The following is a 15,329-nucleotide window of genomic DNA, read 5'->3' on the forward strand; positions in this document are numbered from 1 at the left end:
AAAAAGATTCAAGGTGAGATTGATCAAGTGTATCAATCAAGGTGTCCTGGCCCAGTGGTCTATTTTACACCGTATATTTACAATTCTTCGCACAATCACAGATTGTAGTCATCTGTGGCACGTGTTTGTTAGGGGTTCGGTGGGTCCAGGTACAGGGGGATGGGTTTGTCGACATTTCGACTCGACTTGTGGCTTATGGGAGAGTTGAACCTTTGCCTGAGAGTCTTCCTCAGGACAGCATGGGGGTGGGAAGGGGGCAACCAACTCGTGGTTAAGAACCCTCATCCTCACTAGCCATAGTGGGAAGGGTAGCCGTATCATACGACTAATTCATTCTCGTTTGGATGCCTGGAAGGCCAGTCCTGAAGCCAATTCAATTGACGAGATCTGTTCTAAGTTCGATGTCCGCTGTGGATGACTCGCAGGCAAAGGTTCAACTCTCCCATAAGTCACAAGTCGAGTCGAAACGATGGATCATTAAGTGGCTCAACAAGGCCAGAATTGAGGAGCCTGGCATGATGGGACTAGCTCACAACCAGAAACTACTACTGACCTGATTACTCTGCCCTGCGACGGCAATCTTCAAATCTAGAGTGTTGCTGGCAACAGCCCTGCAGTGTTGAAAACATTGCACACAGCAGACGATGGGGACGCCCCTTCACTATATGAGCCCTGCCCTTCCTTCTTTACAACTGGGCAACTATCCACATGGACAGAGGTGGGATTGATAATGGCTGGAGACTGCTTCCAACTGGGAGTCCTACTCCCAATGGAGGAACTGGCGACCCAATATCACTTCCCCGGGACAGTTCCTAATGTATGAGACTGACATGAACCTTTGAGGACTTGTGGGCTTTCAAATGGGACGAACTACCGAAACAAGAAGTATTACAAGCAAGTGGAGGATTCCAGTCCTGGGTTTGGATCTCGGACCGGACCGCGACCGTGAGAACAGAGTGAGTGAGCAGAGCAGAGCAGAAGGAGCTGCATGCCGTGGGAGAACATTTCAGGAGGAAATCACCCAAAAACACTGGCCCTGAGAGCCAAAAGCCATGAGGAAAGAGGGTGTTGCGGTGCGGCGGACCACTGCCTGGGTGAGTGCGTGCGGACAGCAGGTAAAACCTGCAAAACACTAGCCGCTATTATCACTATCCGTCGGCCGCCCCTCACCCTTCTCTCCGGCTCCATCTATCAGCACTGCCTACCAGAGCTAGCTCTATCCCGTGCAAAACTCCTGCTAATCTCTCGCCGGTTCCCAGCCACCGCCTGCCAAAATACCACCTCACCCGGTGCATTGTGATAGCGGAAGACAGGCAGACTTTCAGTCAGCAGAGGCAGCGTAGTCCGGCTGCTGGACCAGCTGTTGTGGTCACTGCTGAGGCCACTGCAAACTGCTGAATCGGCTCACTACCGTCACGAGACTTTGGAGCGACATGAGCCTGGCGAGTTGAAGCTGAGCTGAGGTTCAGAGGACAGGAGGTGACAAGAGGAAGCTGCAAGGTGGAGGCGGCGAGTTGCTATTAGTTGTTATTGGGAGGAAATATTTCACCGCTACTGCCACTGTTAAAATTACGGGCTGGAACAGACTTACCCGTACTTTGCTTTCATTAGCACTTGGAGCTGGGGATCATTGTTGGCCTGTGGGGGGATTCGCTCTCCCGGCGTCCCTGAGCGGCGCATCTTCACAGCGTCTTTCATCAGCGCCTCCCGCAGCGCCAGGAGAGGGCAGGGCAGGGCAGGGCCACCCCCCTTTCATTTACAATCCGGACTCCTCAAGTACTTGGTCAGTGAACATTTAAATATCATATTGGACTATGTTTGGGAATCACCGTATTAAGTACTGATTATTTGTTTGTGTAACTCAAATTCAATACATCTTGAATATGAGTAAAGATATACGTAAGGGGCCAGGAGGCCCTGGGGTGGTGGGTACTTTAGATGCCTTTTTGCTGCGGTCTGAGTCTGTCCTTAATCACGAGATACAGCTCACCCAAAGGAGACTTTCTATGGAACCTCGTTTTTCTTTGGGTAAAGATCCTTTAGTTGGTACCCATTCCCTCACTGATCCCATTTCTGACCGATCATCGCACGTGTCACTTGGCCCCCAACTATCACAAGAAGTTATCTTATCGCCTGCACATACTATCTCAAACACATCCTTAACATCTACTCCCACCCCATCTCCAGTAGGGCAGGCTCGCACACGTAAGCAACATTCAGAGCAGGAGAAGGCGAGGAAGGGAGTCACATTAGCCACTCAGGCAAAAAAAGGAAAGCCGGCACTCGGGAGGGACGGTTAGAGGGAAGGAAAAAACGGTTTTGGTAGAGACAGAAGCAGGCTCCTCTGGAAATTGCGTTCAGGTACTCTCAGGTCAGATAGACCCTGCTTTTGAAGATTGCTTGCTTACAAAACTTGAGGCGAAGATTGTTGCAATGCTCAAACCCGTCTTAATCATATTGACAGATATTGACACAAGGTTGGGAAAAATAGAGGAACATCTCTGCCCTCCAAAATCAAATATTAACAACGATAGCACTAAAGCAGTGGGTGCTCCATCTGTAAATAGTGGTAATATGCAAGCCACATCAGTCAGGGCGAGGACCCCTTTGGAGTTGACGAAGAGAAATGACCCAGGAAAAGTTAGGGATGATTTGCATTATGTTAAGGATTCTCTTTAATTACCTCCAGAATCCACGCCCTATACTGTTATCCTTACCAATGTCCCACCACTACCTCCTGGTTTGGAGGAACATTGGTCAGCACTTAGAAATAAGGACCTCCACCTATTAAACAGTCGAACAGGGCTGGCTAGCGATCTCTTTCAGGAGTTTAAAATGATTTGTAGAACTCCTTGGGTCGGGGGTCTTCACAAAAAAGAAGGCAAGGGCGATTGTGTGGTCTTGAATTTTAGGTCCACAAAACTTGTACATACCATCTTACAATGGGCAGATACGAGATATTTGAGAAAGGATGGAATTTCCATACTGCCACTTGGGTTCTTCTATCGCAATATGATGCCGCCTATTCCAAGTAGGGCTAATCGTAGGAACGGGCCACAGATGCAAGATGCTTATGATTTTAACGTCCCCGTTCTTAACAGATTTGACCTTTTCTCAAATTTGGAGGAAATAGACTGAGTTATATACCACCATCGCTGGTAATGTCATCCAAACAACAAGTCCTACCTGCTTTCTGCAGGCCGAATAGCTCTGGGACCAGTACAAACGCCAGTTCACATGTGTCATATACTGCATTGGATCAATCCTCGGAGTCTTGGACCCTTCTCGCAAATAGAACACTAATAGATGTAGATTTGGCCCCGCACACTATTAGGGAGAATGGTTCAGAAATTTCAGGGATTGATTCAGATATTGTTCAAAGGCAGGATGTTCTAGATTGTAACAACGTGGAAGCAACGAATGCAGAAACATGTAATATCTTATTTTGGAATGTAGCGGGGCTGCGATCAAAAATCACAAATGATATATGGCTCACTTTAGCCGTTTAATTTCAGGTGCTCTGTCTACAGGAGACATGGGCCAGTACAACTATGCATATTGAGGGGTATAAGACTTATTTTTCACCCGCTATTCCCTCGACTTCTGGTAGGGCTAAAGGAGGTCTGATAGTCTACACTTCAAATCTCCTGGTGTCTAGGTCTATAACTTACACAAAATCTGATCCCAATCACCAAATTGTAACCATTCATATGAATAAAAGTTAGTTCTGATAAATTTTTATAATATCATTCACAAGGACCATTTGATTTTAACCTTAAAAGAAATTTGCATCACTCTTCTGGAGATTCGGAGTAGGAACACTTATCCACCCTTGGTGGTATGGGGGGCGATTTTAATATATCGCCATGCATTCAAAGTAGTAACTTAAAATGTGGTATATCTGATGAAAACAGTGTTAACTTAACTCATTTCCCTGACACTATAAGTGGTGAATGCTTAAATGAGACCTTATTTTTACTTGAAATGGGATTTGCAAACAAACTAATTTCTCCACCAATCCCTCTCTAGCAAATATTCAACGGTAGAGGAGCCAGTACCGTCATAGACTTCATCTTCATTACGGATGGGGATGCCACTCGTCTGACTAACTTTCAGACCCATGATTGATGAGTTCAGGCCTCAGCAAGGCCCAAAGGTACCGAAAGGGTTCGCCCTTCTGTGTACAAAGTCCTTAGACTTACAAATGAAGTTGGCAAGGAAACTGGAAATACAAAAACATAGTTTAATAAACCTTTAAAGGTGGTGATACAACCTCCACAACACTTCTACAGTATTGTACAGAGTAGCACACTGAATACAAGCACATGGCCCCTTTTATACACAGTGGAAGGGGTTCAGCTTACAGCTTAGACAGAGGTTGCAACCACGCAAGGACATTTCCAAATATATCAGTGGGTGGAGCTAACAGTATTTCTAGAACATGGGAGGGCTATGCTAATAAGGAACAACTGTTACTTCTGCTGAGCATGCGCTACACTCTCAAGAAGGACTAATAATAACTGTTGCTAGGTAGAATCCACAGTGTAACTGGCAGAGAGGTAGGACAATCAGAACATTGAGCACATGGCAATGTAGGGCATGAAAATGGTGGACTCGAAATACAAATGAAATCCCTATACTAGATATTTGGACTGATGCATTATGGCTTCAGCTAATGCTTAATAATACCGCTGTTTTATTTACAACAGACGACCCTTTCAGCGTTAGCTGAAGCCATTCCATTTCATAGGGTAGTCATCAAACTCATCTTGAATATCAATGCTCATAATGTTAGAAATCTCTTTAGTTAGACTCTTTTGATAAGCAGCTTCGGAAACAGCTTTCTTATTGGGTATACAAGAGGTAATGCAAAGGGAACATATCATAGGACCACATTGAATACACATACAGCAAGAAAAAAGAATTACTACTATTATACAAAGGCCAGTGAGGATCTTCCAACCCCATGTAGTAAATAAGGTCCAAAACCAACTAGAGAAGGTCCATGTACCATTATCTACATGTATGTCAGCAGCTATTTTATGCAGTTTATTTATCGCATTATAAACAGAAGGCGAGTTGTCTGGGATGAAGACACAACAGCTACTTCCAATAAGTCTACAAGCTCCTCCTTTTTCTGCTAATATGACATCTAACACCATTCTGTTTTGCAGGGCAACAATTCTAGTAATTTGCAACTCTTCAGTTACGTTTCCTAGTGCTGCAGCAGTTTGGTTGGTTACTGCCTCTACAACTCTAGTTAATCTTCTTATCTTTCTACTGTTTAGGGCAGCTCCAACAAAAAAGAATAACCCTAGGTTAAAATCTACATATTGCTGCAAACTAGTGTCGGTCTGGTCCACATCATCGATAGATAAAGTACGTTTGTATCTATTCACAGTGGCATTATTCAACAATTTCAAGTCTTTATGATAAGTGGCAGGTGCTAAAAACACTGGTGGTAATAAAAACGATACATAGCATACTCCTGACCAGCCAGCTGGTAATCGATAATATCCTCTATTACCGCATACAAAATATGTATTATGGGATGCTAAAAATGTGCTATTATTCAGACCATCTATATTTAAGACTTTAATACAATCACTAACACCTACAGGGATGTTCCCAACACTTTGTACGCATAAGTCCGCTTGTGCTTGTGCAACTGAGATCACAAATTTTTCACTTTCGACAGTGTCTCTAGTGTTCGTAAAAATGTAGGGAGTAGACTCATTGTCCGGTCGATATTCTTCCCACTCCCATATTGTTCCATTGGCTTGTGGATAGCCTTCTTTATTCTGGTGACATTCTTTGTTTAGTCTAAAAAGTAATCTTCCAACAGCAGGCTTTCTTGTGGCAAATAGAAGAGTATACCAGGCACGACAAGAACCATTATGAGAGAAAGGGAGAGGTATAAACGGTGTTCCCCCCTTCTTCTGGTGCGCTGGCATCATACCACATATCCAGCAATTTGTTTCATTTGTAGCAGTGTGGGTATGATGTAGCATCTGAATGAAGGTGTTATTTACAAAGGGCAAGCGGTGTTTTGATTCCTGATAGGGGAGCGTATAAAAGAAATGCTCCTCTGGCACCGGTGTAGAAACCACATATAGATCACGGGCAGGAATTACATCCTCAACAAACCACGTGATAATGGCAACAACTGCCACACTAGCAATAAATCCGAAGGCGCAGATCACTTTCTTTCTCTCCATGTTGAACAAATGTCTCGCAAATCTTCCTGAAACTAAAAAAAAGGCTGTCAGAACTCTTCCCCCAAGGCGGCTGTTGTTTTCTTCACCAACGGGCCAAGACGGGTGTCACTACTCTAATGCAAGGCTGATCCCCCCCCCTTGCCTCATCGGCTCTCCGTTGCACCAACCAAGAGGCCGTTCTGACAGCAGTCTAAACAGCAGAAAACTTCTTCCTGGGTCGAAGGTTGTATTTTCTTACTCCAGAAGTCGTTGGGTCCGGGAAGAACTCCTCTTGCTCATCAGGTACCACAGCAGGGCCTTTCTCTGTAGTCAGGATTTCTCGATGGTCAGTCAACACGGCAGGCTCCACCAATCCGGGTTGCACTCTGCGACAATGAAGGGAGTGAATCCAGTTCTTCCGGTTGGTCACTCGGACGGCCGTTCTTGTTGCGAGCAGAACCTGCTCGGGACCGCACCATCGGGGCTCCAGGCCACTCGTCCTCTCGAACGCCTTGATGAGGACGAAGTCACCGGGTCGGAGACTATGACCCTCACCTGTGGACCGGTCAGGGAGTGCTTCTCAAACCTGTTGATGAATAGAAACCAAGTTATCAGTTAATTGTGCCAGATAGTCATTCATCAATACACAAGGTACATCATATACGGAACTTGGTTTGGGCACTCCCCAAATATTCATGGGACGACCAAACACCACCTCATACGGTGTAAGGCCGGTTCGGGAGTGTGGTACTGATCTTATTGACAACAATGCCAAAGGCAAAGCGTCGGGCCAAGTCAGAGAAGTGGAAGCCTGGATCTTTGCTAGTTTAAGCTTCAGTGTTCCATTGTAGCGTTCCACCAGGCCAGCCGACTGTGGATGGAACACTGCATGAAACTTCTGTTTTATCCCTAGACCTCTCAGAACGTACTTGATAACGTCTGCTATAAAATGAGGCCCGTTATCACTCCATAATAGTCTACAAACACCATACCTAGGGAAAAACTCCTTCAGTAGCACCTTTGCTGTAGTCATTGCAGTATTGTCCTTAGTAGGGTAGGCTTCAATCCATTTACTGAAAGCACACACCACTACCAAGACGTACTTTAGATTATTACAGCGTTCAAGTTGGATATAGTCCATTTGCAGGACTTCAAAAGGTGCAGTAGGTATTTCAAATCCTCCTGCTGGAGTCCGTGTTCCTTTCCCTGGGTTGTATTTAAGACAGATCATACAGGTCTGTACCACTCTCTTGGCCGTGCTAGCAATCTCTGGATGCTCCCAAACTTGCGCAAGCAATTTCACAATCGCTGAAGCTCCAACATGTGCTAGCCCATGTGCCATTTGAACCATAGGTTGGACAAAAGCTGTGGGCAACTTCCACCTATCCATTTGTTTGTTGCGCCAACAACCTTCATCATCCAGTTCTCCATTTTCAGACCATTGCTCTCGTTCTTTATCAGAAGCAACTCTCTGTATTTCCCTCACTTCTTTCCTAGCATCATGCCATCGTTCTGCTTGTGACTTCACAACATACATTGAAGTGGAGTCAGGTCTCATTGCAGTTTCTCGTGCTACTTGGTCAGCGAAAGCATTTCCTTGCCCTACTTTGTCAATAACTTTCTTATGTGCACTGCATTTCACTATAGCTATCTTCTTAGGAAATGTCAGGGCAGTCAAAAGATTGTGCACCAATTCTCCATACATAATTTGTGTTCCGTGTGATGTCAGAAAACCTCTTTCCTTCCAGAGCAGGCCAAAGTCGTGCGCTACTCCGAAAGCATAGCGGCTATCTGTATAAATATTCACACACAACTCTGCACTAAGCTCACATGCTCGTGTCAATGCTATCAACTCCGCTGCCTGGGCTGATTTCTGTGGAATGCGTGCTGTTTCCACGATAGTATACAAAGTAGTGATGGCATATGCTGCCGAAGTCGTACCATCCGGTAGCTTCAGGCAGGAGCCATCCACCCATAATTCTCCATCTACATCTGAGAAAGGCGTATCCTGGAGATCGATACGACCCTTTGTCTGTTCCTCAGTCACAAAAATACAATCATGTGCTTCTTGTGCCTCAGGCTGAGTCGTCAGGAATGGTAACAATGTTGCTGGATTTAACGTAGCACATCTCCTCAATGTGATATGGGGAGCCAGCAACGTTAGTTCATATCCGGTCAGACGGGCACTTGTTAAATGCTGCGTCTTTGTTTGATTCAAAAGGGCGTCAACAGCATGGGGAACCAACACTAACAGCTTGTGAGATAACACTATTCCCTCACTCTGACGTATTGACACAGCTGTCGCTGCGACCGAACGAAAACACCCCGGCAATGCCCGAGCGACAGGATCGAGCAATGCCGAGAAATATGCACACGGACGCTGCCTGTCCCCGTGCATCTGTACTAACACAGATGACGCACATCCATCTCTCTCATGTACATATAATGTGAAAAGTTTCGTGTAATCAGGAGTGCCTAACACTGGTGCTGAACAAAGGGCCTGACGTAACTGTTGGAAAGCGTTTTCACATTCATCTGTCCAAGGAAGGGGAATTGGTGTGTCTTTTGTCAATAGCGCTAACAGTGGTTTGACTATATGTGAAAACCCCAGTATCCACTGCCTACAAAAGGACGTAAGTCCCAAAAATGCTCGAACATCTTTCTGTGTAGAAGGTGTTGGTGTGTCCAGGATGGCTTGGATACGATCTGATGTAAGTGCACGCCCCTCCTTAGACAAAAGGTGGCCTAGGTAGGTCACCTTAGGTCTACAGAATTGCAATTTCTTCATAGATACCTTATGATTGTGAGAAGCCAAAAAGGAAAGCAAGGACAACGTACAAGTCTCACATTGCTCAGGGGTGTCAGCAGCCAACAAAATATCGTCGACATATTGAATAAGCACTACCCCCTCAAGCAAGACAAAGGAATCCAACTGTCTTTTCAATGCCTGACTGTAGATACTAGGGCTCTCAGTATAGCCCTGTGGAATTCTACAAAATCTATACGATCGATTATTCAAAGTGAAGCCGAAAAGGTAACGGCTATCAGGGTGAATAGGGATCGAAAAGAAGGCGTTCTTCAGGTCGACAACCGAGAATGTTGTCGCTGTTGGTGGAACTAAGGTAAGGAGTGTCGTGATGTCAGAAACAACAGGGTATTGGGGCACCACTATCTTGTTCACCTCCCGCAAATCAATAATAAATCGATATACCCTAGTATCAGTGTCTTTCTTCAAGATTGGTAAAATAGGACTGTTACAAACATTGTATGGGACTTCTTCCACCACCCCCACTCGGATGAGATCCTGCACAATCTGTATGAGCGCCTCCTCACCCTCCTGTGAAATCCTATATTGAGGCAGGCGTGGTAACACAGCTCCCTCCTTCACACTAATGTGAACCGGAGGAATGACCATCTGTCCCACATCAGTGTCTGAAGTAGCCCACAACGTGTGAGGTAAAGAGGCTAATGCAGCACTTTCAGCGACCATACACACTCTCTCTTTTGCAGGGTAATTGTCATTTAAAATCACGCGTACTCCTTCAGGGGAGCAGCGGATTGTGGCTCTAAAATGTTTCAGCATGTCTAGACCCACAATGTTGTCAGGCGTGTTTGAGGAAAGCAAGAATGGACATGGTGCTGTAAATTTGTCGACATGAAATGCAAGGGGTTGGGATAATGGGCTAAGAGAAGGTGTTCCATCGAACCCTACAGATGTGATCATTAAGCCAGACAGGGGAGCCCTCGGAACCAATTGTTTAGACAAAGCGCTACGAGTAGCCCCTGTATCAACCAAAAACTGATCAGTAGAACCCAAAACATGTGCTGTAACATAAGGACCCCTCTGATCTACTGGTACTTCAACTGATTCCTCCCCCCATCCTACGCAATCCTATGCATATTGGGAATCATGACTTTCGGGGTGCACATAGTTAGACATCTGATACTGATTTCGTCTATCAAAGGTATTAGACCCTCCTTGTTGTTGCTCCCTAGATTCGAATCTAGCCCTATCATTTAGGTTACCTCGTGGTCCAGAAAACCCCCCACGATTTCTCCCAAAACCTCTACCCCGTCCCATAGCCCTGTGTTCTCGCGCTAAAGGACACTCATTGGCCCAGTGGCCTCGTTGCTTACAATATGCACATTGATCTTTAGCCAAGTCTGTGCGGTTATATGTAGAATCATAAAAACCCCGACCACCTCTATTATTTCCTCTCTGGGGTGGTCCATACACTTGTGCTAACATAACTTTTGTTTTCAAATCCTTAGATTTCTTATCTTCATTACTTTTTGCTTCTAATTCCTGACGCTCGTAATACTGAGCCATAGTCAGGAGGGATGCCGGAGTCGAAGTCGTCCAGGAGCTTTCACTCGCTTTCAACCGAGCTGCTACTCCCGGTAATAAATTTGAAACATATTTGTCTACAAACAGATGTCGACCCGTGTCATCCGTCAGAGACTGACCACTAAAATCATGAAAAGTTTCTTCAAATCGCGTAAAGAAGTCAGAAACTGATTCATCTGTCTTTTGCTTGCAAGATGCTAACATAGTCCAGTCAATCTTTTTAGGGGGAATAATCGTCTTTAATTTAATCAAAATAGCAGCAGGGAGGTCTAGAATGAGCTGGGGTGGTTTCTGCGCAGGTTTCCTAGCTCTGTCCTCCTCCTCAATGTCTTCCCATTTAGCTTTAAACGTCACTAAATCATCAATTTTCCGTACTGATCTCCACATGTCAGGGGGTAATATAAGACCAAAGAATAAATCAACGTCAGCTAATGTCATAGTACAAGAATTCAAAGCCCCCTCAACTTCCTCATAAAAGGCAGCAGGATTTTTCCGTGGGTCAGGTAACGCTTTCTTTAAGGCCATAACATCCGCTCTATTCCAAGGAGTATATACCCAATTATAGATAAAATACCCTCGGGCATCAGCTGAATCTTTATCTGAACTAGTACCCGCTCCTTTAGGAGGAACATACAAAGGCGCTGCCTCTCGCATAGGTTTAACATGCACAATATCGACCTTATCTGAAGAAAAGATAGGTGATTGTTTCCCGTCGCCACTCAAACCCGTCTCTTTGTCGTCTACCGTCTTTTGTCGCTTTTCTTCTCGTAACCGAGACGCCTCATCCCGCAATACGAATAACCGTCGAACTGCATCAGCTGCCTGGGAAGGAGAAAAGAGACCTTTACGCAATTCTTTCTTATCTTGTATTATGTCATCAGGTTCAAGAACAGGAGAATATTTTCGAAAAGCCCCGACTACTTCATCAGAAAAGGTTTCAAGAAAATAAATTTTTTCCCTGTTCGGCCATTTTTCAAGAGACAACAATATTTCAGCAAGAGGAATTGTACCCTTAAGAATACGATAAGAAATTTGTCGGAGCTCCGCCATACGATCAGATGTTAGCTTAGACCGCGTGTCTACCTTATCTTTAAATGATCCAGAATCCTCATCTTCCCCTTTCGGAGCGGACGGGCCAGCATACGGAGGCGGAGAACGATCTAGTAATGAAAAATCATCATCAGAATTATTAAGGACAGGATAAAGAGGCCGACGAATGGGATATTGGCCAGATATCTGCAATCTACGTTCCTTTTCCCGTTTTTCTTCCGCGTCTTTTTGTTCACGTTGTCTCATTTCTTGCGCCTTCTCACGCACATTCTTCCTCTGCTCTTTCTCAATCAGCGCATGTTCACGTTTCTCACGCTCACGTACTTCTTTCACCCACATTCGCACACTCTCAAACATATCTTGTCTCGCTCGGCGCTTACACAGGCACTGTTCCACATACTCAATTTTGCGCACATCAAACGAACCATACAAAGGCCATCTCAACTCAGGATCCTTCTTGGTATACTTCCTCCACAATGTGCTGTACATTATAGGGGAAAGACCAAACTTAATGTACATATCCCTATTCGGCGTCCCTTCTGGGGGAGCCGGCTGCGATTCTTCAAGACTTAACCAGTTTCCACAGCAGCACCACTTACGTAGTGCGCTAAAAGTAGACATGCTAGAAATAGTGCGAAATACGCAATATTATACAGAAAAATGGCACTTAATCGTTGCGCCGCTCACAACCATATGTTGGAGAAAAATCTCCACATTGCCTACCTATATGTGTTGCAACGCATATATACCCATATTCATAATCATAATATGATCGATCATCCAAACATCTCCATATCCATATCCATAAGCCACAGCAAGCGTATCCTAAAACTGCCTTGCTAATCACTGGCTACCATAAACACTCACAGTAATTACCATACATTGGTCCTTACCAAGCACGAGCGTCCAGATTCCACTTGCCAAGTTCCACAATTTGCTCAAACAGCTTATCCACAGCAAACCGACAGAAGAGGTCTCAGTCGAAGACCGGCGCCACCCAGATGGTCAGATCGGAAGGAAGGAAGAAATACCTCAGGATGCCAGGACTAAAGACGCCGCTGGCAGTGATCACTTCCCCGGCAGAGTTCCACTCCTTCGTCACGACCAGTCCTTCGAGCCTCCGAGTCGCCGATGAGCCCCACGTGACGGGCGCCAATTGATGAGTTCAGGCCTCAGCAAGGCCCAAAGGTACCGAAAGGGTTCGCCCTTCTGTGTACAAAGTCCTTAGACTTACAAATGAAGTTGGCAAGGAAACTGGAAATACAAAAACATAGTTTAATAAACCTTTAAAGGTGGTGATACAACCTCCACAACACTTCTACAGTATTGTACAGAGTAGCACACTGAATACAAGCACATGGCCCCTTTTATACACAGTGGAAGGGGTTCAGCTTACAGCTTAGACAGAGGTTGCAACCACGTAAGGACATTTCCAAATATATCAGTGGGTGGAGCTAACAGTATTTCTAGAACATGGGAGGGCTATGCTAATAAGGAACAACTGTTACTTCTGCTGAGCATGCGCTACACTCTCAAGAAGGACTAATAATAACTGTTGCTAGGTAGAATCCACAGTGTAACTGGCAGAGAGGTAGGACAATCAGAACATTGAGCACATGGCAATGTAGGGCATGAAAATGGTGGACTCGAAATACAAATGAAATCCCTATACTAGATATTTGGACTGATGCATTATGGCTTCAGCTAATGCTTAATAATACCGCTGTTTTATTTACAACATGATAATGCAACCAGTGACCATTTTCAAATAGTATTTCTCTTTTCTGCCCCTCTAATACAGATAACAATAAGTCCAAAAGAAAGTTAGGGCCGTTAAATCTATCCATTGATAGAACAAATGGATATTCTCTCGGATTGGCAAAAGTTGACCCACATCAAATCATGAAAACAGTGGTAGTGAATTCCTTTGATTCGATAATTAAATGTTTAGATCCCTCAGCCACACACCAGGAGGTTCTAAGTAACTTCTCGGTAATTACCAAGGAGATAAACAAAATGTTATTTGCCAAACAGAAAAACAATAATGGGAAGAGCAAAGGTTGATTTAATAAGACTTGCACCAAGGCATATCGTGAGCTAAAAACCGCTCTACACGCTGAGGTGAGGGACAGAAATAGCATTATACAGCTAAGAAGAGCATATAATCAGGCCATAAAATCGTGAAAATTAGAGCTGAAAAAAGAACTCAGGGATGAACTACATAAAAGCTGTAGAAATTAGGACAGTGCTGCCTTTTTGGAGAGTCCTTAAAACTCCCTTCTTCTCAGAAGGGAGTCTAGGGCCGACAGTGGAAATTGCTATTGACAAAAGCCACTGGATAGATCATTTTCCCAACATTGTTAGCTGAAACATGGATGTAAACTCTGTGACCTACAATAATTCCATGACAAGGTCCCCTTCTAGTCCGGTATCTTTCCCCATAGATCTTGATATTAACTTATCAGATGTTGAAGATGCTCTACTGTCCAGCAAAGGAGGAAAGGCCCCGGGCCCTGATGGGGTTCCAGTGGATTTATTCAAATGTAATATGGACTTATGGTCACCATTATTGACAAGAGTATTACAAGCTACTTGCTCAGAGGGTCTTATTGATTTATGGTCAAATTCAATCTTAGTCCCAATTTTTAAGAAGCCAGATCGACAGAATCCGGCCTGTTATCGTCCCATATCCCTTTTGGATTCCATGGGAAAGGTGGCAGGCCGTATTCTATTTCAGTTTGGGTTTAGAGAAGGTCTGGGCACCATGGAACAAGGTCTAAATCTGTCACTTCTTATGGGTAAATACGTGAAAGCTAAGGGGGGCAAGCTCAACATGGCTTATGTAGATTTGACCGCTGCTTTTGATTGTGTTAGTCACGCCAAACTTTGGACTATCCTAATAGAAATGGGCGTGGATATCCCTATAGTTAACTTTACCAGAGATTCCTACACAAATGCTACGGCCAGGGTGCGGTTTGGTGCAGGTGGGGAGCTCACGGCACCGTTCAATGTAGAGAGGGGGGTTAGGCAGGGTTGTGTCCTGGCTCCCTTCCTTTTTACACTCTATAGCAATGGTCTTGAAAAAGCCATGTTAGAGGGGAGCCGGGACCTGCCGTTGCTAAAGAAGCGTCCAATACCTGCCCTACTCTACACAGACGACGCTGTAATCTTAGCAAGAACCTCCCTAGAATTACAATGCGCCCCTAATAGGTATCATGCATTCATGGCTAACTTAGATCTAAAAATCAACATAAAAAAGACATTTGTAATGGGCTGTGGGGCTGGGCATAAGAAGCAGAAGGACCTCTTCATAGAAAACGCGAAATTAGAACCAACTGTTACATACCCTTATTTAGGCATTCTAATTGACAATAAGAGTTCCTGGAGACAAGCAATAATTGCCAGGAAACTCCTCTTTGTTAGGGCGACTACCTCTTTGGTCAATTTTGCCCAGAGGCTTGGCAGGAGGCCCCCGGCAGAAATGCTTCAGATATACCAAGCCAAATGCACTAGTACGGCAATATATGGGGCTGGAATCTGGGGCTTCTGTGGGATAGATGCTATACAGAAAGTGGAAAATGCTTTTTTTGAGGTATTTGCTGGCAGTTCCTCGAGGGACATCAACGTATAACTGCCATGTGGAACTAGGAATACCCTATATTACTGACATAATAAAAGCACAACCCATTCTATTATGGCATTGCATTTGGTCGTCTCCCAAAACTGAATTCAAT

General features: G+C 44.7%; 1 long non-coding RNA gene across 1 annotated transcript in view; it reads right to left on the reverse strand.

Moving 5' to 3' along the window:
• Window positions 1–4,229: 4,229 nt before the first annotated feature.
• The window catches only part of LOC144798306 (uncharacterized), a 47,901-nt gene continuing 36,801 nt past the window's right edge, over window positions 4,230–15,329 (reverse strand). Inside the window, exon 2 of the long non-coding RNA XR_013603503.1 lies at window positions 4,230–6,783. This is a non-coding gene — a long non-coding RNA (uncharacterized LOC144798306). The remainder of the gene's footprint in view (window positions 6,784–15,329) is intronic.

This window comes from Lissotriton helveticus, chromosome 1_2 (assembly GCF_964261635.1).
Source record: "Lissotriton helveticus chromosome 1_2, aLisHel1.1, whole genome shotgun sequence".
Lineage (NCBI taxonomy): Eukaryota > Metazoa > Chordata > Amphibia > Caudata > Salamandridae > Lissotriton > Lissotriton helveticus.